The following is a 5,599-nucleotide window of genomic DNA, read 5'->3' as shown; positions in this document are numbered from 1 at the left end:
ATCGGAGGGACATCCCCCTGAGAGGCTCCGAGGGCATGGGGACACGGCATGGCCAGGCATCCTCCAGGAGATATGCAGGAGACAGGGACTGTGGTGCTCTGGACCTGAAAGGAAGGGGACGGGGTAGTCCTGATGAAAGTGTGCCTGCCCCTCGGTGGCAGGGGGGAGATCCATGAGGGTGGCCTGGATCTGAGGGAGGTCCCCATGAGAGGCTCCAAGGGCATGGGGACACGGCACGATTTGGCAGCCTCCAGGAGATATGCAACCCAGGAAATGAGCACTCCCACCTGGGTAGAAGTGGAAGCCCGGAGGGCGAAGTCCAGAAGGAATAGAGAGGGACAGAAGGTGGTCAGTCAGGAATCACTCCCTCCTTGGTGAGAGGGTCCAGATTGTGCCCCCATTGGGATGGAAGTCCTCAAGGGAGCATCTGGCACAAGGCAACGGGGCCAGGAGTACTCCTGACTGGTTGAGTGGGGTCTGGCAGAGCCCCCCATGATGGAAGTCCTCAAGGGAGTGTCTGTTGGAAGGCTGCATGGCCAGGAGTGCTTCATCCAGGCAGGCGGAAAGTCCCAATAAGGGCATCTGATCTCTCCCAGTACCCAATGGTGATCCCGATATGTTGCAAAGTCCCCAGAATGACCCTGGTCCAGAAAGGAGGGGGGCTCAGAAGTCCCGATGAGAGCGTGCCTGCACCTCTGTGGCTGGGAAGAGCTCCGCGAGTGCAACCTGAATCGGAGACAGGTCCCCCTGAGAGGCTCAGAGGGCAGATGGACGCGGCCCAGCCAGGCAGCCTCCAGGAGATCTGGGGAAGACGGGGACCATGGTGCTCTGGACTGGAAAAGAGCATGGGCTCGGAAGTCCTTATGAGGGCAGGGTTTGCCCCTCGGCGGCCGGAGTGAGTTCTTCAAGGGTGGCCTGGATCTGAGGGAGGTCTCCCTGAGAGGCTGCGAAGGCACGGGGACATGGCATAATTTGGCAGCCTCCAGGAGATATGAAACCCAGGAAAAGAGTGCTCCCACCCGGGTAGAAGTTGAAGCCCGGAGTGGGGAGTCCGTCCCAGTATAAGTCCAGAAGGGAGAGAAAGGGAGGGAAGGCAGTCAGGCAGGAAGCACTACCTCCTTGGTGAGAGGGTCCTGATCGTGCCTGAGGTGGGACAGAAGTCTTCAAGGGAACATCTGGAAGAAGGCAGCGGGGCCAGAAGTACTCCTGCCTGGTTGAGCGGGGTCTGGTGGAGCCCCCATGATAGAAGCCCTCAAGGGAGCATCTGGTGGAAGGCTGCAGGGCCAGGAGTGCTCCTACCAGGCAGGGGGAAGGTGTCCAACCTCGCTCGGTACCCGATGGCGATCCTGAAATGTCGTAAAGTCCCCAGAATGGCCCTGGACCAGAAAGGAGGGGGGCTCAGAAGTTCCAATGAGAGTATGCCTGCACCTTTGTGGCCGGGTGGAGTTCCACGGGGTGGCCTGGATCAGAGGGAGGTCCCCCTGAGAGGCTCCAAGGGCATGGGGATAAGGCCCAGCCAGGCATCCTCCAGAAGATCTGGGGAAGACTGAGACCGTGGTGCTCTGGACCGGAAAGGAGGGGGATGTGGAAGTCCCAATGAAAGCATGCCTGCCCCTCGGTGGCCAAGGAGAGCTCCGCAAGGACAGCGGAAGTCCCCTGAGAGGCTCTGAGGGCACGGCGACATGGCACAGCTTGGCAGCCTGCAGGGACATGGAGGTGGCGCAGTCCCCTAGGCAAGTTGTGGGCTGTGGCCGGGTAAAGAGGTCTCTCTGCAGGGTCGAAGGGGAGGGTCCTCATGGTAGGCCATTATGGAAGTCCTTAAGGGAGCTTTGTGCAGAGGCCTGCAGGCTTGGAGACCTCCTGGCCAGGCAGAGGTATCTGACCCCACCCCGTTCTGAAAGGCATTCTCGAAAAATCGCAAAGTCCCCAGAGCAGCCCTGGATCAGAAAGGAGGTGGACTTGGAAGTCTGTACTACAGTGTACCTGCCCCTCCACTGCTGAGGGGAGCTCCGTGGAGCCAGTCTCAGCCTGCAGGCTTGCTCCCATGATCACCTGGTGGGCATCCCTGTTCCAGCACGATTTGGCAGCCTCCAGGAGTTAAGGGATGATGGAGTGTCTCAGAGTGTGAGTCTGGGTCTCATCCACAGGGGAGAATGTTCTGCCAGGTGTCTCCATGGGGTTGAGGTGCCCTCACAGGCCTCTTCCTCCCAGCCAGAAGTCTGTATGAGAGCAGATCTTCCCCTCAGAGGCTGAAGGGAGTTCTGCGGGGCTGGTCGCACCCTGCAGGTACATACCCTGGAAGGGCTGGTGGGCACATGTGATCTGGCATGATTTGGCAGTCTTTGGGAGCTGAAGGACAATGGGGTGTCCCATCAAAATGTGTGAGTGTGAGTGTCCCAGTCTGGGTCCCAGCCCAGGGAGAGGGAAGATGGGGTGTCCTGTCAGAGTCCATGTCCCAGCCCTGGGTGATGTCCTGCCAGGTGTCTGTGTGGGATTAAGGTGCCCTTACTCACTGTCCATCAATCGATTGGGATGACCAACTCCCACTGGTGGAGGGCCCCATGGCATGACTCTCTGTGTCACAGCTTGTGGGTTGACCATGCCCACCCCTGGATTGAGGTGCGGGTAGGGGTGTGGAGTGCTCCATGTCCCTCAGGGTGGATGTCCAGGTGAGACCAATGAACCTGGGATGAGGCAAAGGAGTCCTGTGATATGGCTGCTGTCCCCGGCATCCATGTGCAGCTGAAGCATGGGGAGGATCTCTCTCCCACTTTTCTCTAGCTATGAGCGCTGACGCACACTGTGCTGGCCTGTGGCCCTCCGGGGTCACGGTTGCTGGTCCATGACCAGCACTCAGGGTGCCCCCTTTGTGGGGAGAGGGATCCCTCCTGTTGGCAGAGGTGTGGGCTCTGGCCACTCCTCTATGCCCACCCGCCGAGGTGCTCCTATCTGGTTGATCCTGCCAGTAGCACATACTTATCTCAAAGATTAAGTCATGCAATGCAAGTCTCGGTGCACATGGATGCTACAGTGAAACTGCAAATGGCTCATTAAATCAGTTATAATTCCTTTGCTCGCTCCACCATTACTTGGATAACTGTGGTAATTCTAAAGCTAATACATGCTGGTGAGCGCTGACCTCTGGGGATGCGTGCATTTATCAGAACAAAACTAATCTGGGTCTCGGTTCTGCAGCTTTGGTGAATCTAGATAAACTTGGGCCGATCGCATGCCCTCGTGGTGAATGGTGACACGACATTCGAATGTCTGCCCTATCAACTTTCGATTGTACTATCTGTGTCTACCATGGTGACCACAGGTAATGGGGTATAAGGGTTCGATTCCAGAGATGGAGCCTGAGAAATGGCTACCACATCCAAGGAAGGCAGCAGGTGTGCAAATTACCCACTCCCAACTTGGGGAGGTAGTGACGAAAAATAACAATACAGAACTCTTTCGAGGCCCTGTAATTGGAATGAGTACACTTTAAATCCTTTAACGAGGATCTACTGGAGGGCAAGTCTGGTGCCAACAGCCGCTGTAATTCCAGCTCTAATAGCGTATATTAAAGTTGCTGCAGTTAAAAAGCTCATAGCTGGATCTTGGGATCAGGCTGACGGTCTGCCATGAGGTGAGCTACCACCTGTCCAAGCCCCTGCCTCTCAGCACTCCCTTGATGCTTTTAACTAAGTGTCCTGGTGGTCCGAAACATTTACTTTGAAAAAATTAGAGTGTTCAAAGCAGGCCGGTCACCTTAATACTTCAGCTAGGAATAATGGAATAGGACTCCGCTTCTATTTTGTTGGTTTTCGGAACTGGGGCCATGATTAAGAGGGATGGCCAGGGGCATTTGTATTGTGCCTCTAGAGGTGAAATTCTTGGACTGGCACAAGACGAACAAAAGCAAAAGCATTTGCCAAGAATGTTTTCATCAATCAAGAGTCGGAGGTTCGAAGACGATCGGATACCGTTGTAGTTCCAACCATAAGCGATGATGACTAGCGATCCGGTGTTATTCCCATGACCCACTGGGGAGCTTCCAGGAAACCAAAGTCTTTGGGTTCCGGGGAGTGTATGGTTGCAAAGCTGAAACTTAAAGGAATTGATGGAAGGGCACCACCAAGAGTGGAGCTTGTGGCTTAATTTGACTCAACATGGGAAACCTCACCCGGCCCGGACACGAAAGGATTGACAGATTGATAGCTCTTTCTCGACTCTGTGGGTGGGGGTGCATGGCTGTTCTTTGTTGATGGAGTGATTTTTCTGGTTAATTCCAATAAAGAACGAGACTCTGCCATGCTAACTAGTTATGCAGCCCAGTGCAGTCATCTCCAACTTCTTAGAGGGACAAGTGGCTTTCAGCCACACGAGATTGAGCAATAACAGGTCTGTGAATCCCTTAGATGTCCGGGGCTGCACGTGCTACACTGAATGGATCAGCATGTGTCTACCCTTGGCCGACAGGTCTGGGTAATCCACTGAACCCCATTCATGATAAGGACTGGAGATTGCAATTATTCCCCACGAACAAGGAATTCCCAGTAAGTACGGGTCATAAGCTCATGTTGATCAAGTCCCTGCCCATTGTACACACTGCCTGTCGCTACTACCGATTGGATGGTTTAGTGAGGTCCCCGGATCAGCCCCACTGGAGTCAGTCATGGCCCTGGTGATGTGCCGAAAAGACGATCAAACTTGACTATCTAGAGGAAGTAAAAATAATAACAAGGTTTAATTAGGTGAACTTGCGGAAGGATCATTAATGCCAAGGGTCCTGGGATGGTGCTGTCCCTGGGTACCAGGGCCTCTCCTCGCTCCACCACCCTGACCCTCTATGTCTCTCTCTGTGTCTCTCTCTGACTCCTATCTATCCGTGCGCCCTGGTGGAGGCCAGAGAGACTGAGCCCGTGGCTCCTGGGAGGAGAGACTGAGTCGAGGGAGTGAGAGGAGGGGTGGTGTCTGTCCCCCTTGCCTCCTGTTTGTGGGAGAGAAGGGGTCCATCCATGTGGTGGGAGGTGTGGGAGCTCCTCTGCTGCCATGAGGGAATGGTGGTGGAGGGTGCACCTGGCCCAATGGTGCAGTCCACATCATGCCCCAGAGGTGGCTGGCTCCCCGTGTTGTAGGGGGAAAGAGAGGGTGCCATCCCAGCAGGGGGACAGTGGCCTACCCTCTGTCTGTGTGGGAGCCATCCTAGGGGTGGCACACCAGAGTCCAATCCCCTCAATATCAGTCATGGGTACCTGTGGAGGATGTCCCGCTTCACACGGGGTGTCAGTTCAAAGATGCGGAATGTCAGTGATGTGGCTGTGCACCAGCCACTGCAGGACTCCCTGCTGTCTTGCGGTGTAGGGCAAGTAACCCCTTTCTGGGAGCCCACGATGATGCCTGTGAAACCTCGCATGCTCATCTTGAGGTGTGATGCCGCGTGGGCAGCAGTACCCCGTCAAATGAGAACTGTACGACTCTGAGTGGTGGATCATCTGGCTCCTGTGTAGACGAAGAACACAGCTAGCTGCAAGAACTAATGGGAATTGCAGGACACATTGATCATCGACACTCCAAATGCACTTTGCAGCCCTGGGTTACTCCCAGGGCTACG

The 5,599-nt window shown here is 55.3% G+C and overlaps 1 pseudogene; it reads left to right on the top strand.

Moving 5' to 3' along the window:
* Positions 1–5,460: 5,460 nt before the first annotated feature.
* Positions 5,461–5,599, top strand: part of LOC122796127 — a 154-nt pseudogene continuing 15 nt past the window's right edge.

The sequence above is a fragment of the Protopterus annectens genome, chromosome 2.part2 (genome assembly GCF_019279795.1).
Source record: "Protopterus annectens isolate FY-2018-M chromosome 2.part2, PAN1.0, whole genome shotgun sequence".
Classification (NCBI taxonomy): domain Eukaryota; kingdom Metazoa; phylum Chordata; order Ceratodontiformes; family Protopteridae; genus Protopterus; species Protopterus annectens.
Note: the sequence above shows the minus strand (reverse complement) of the source record. Positions and strands in the feature narration are given on the sequence as shown.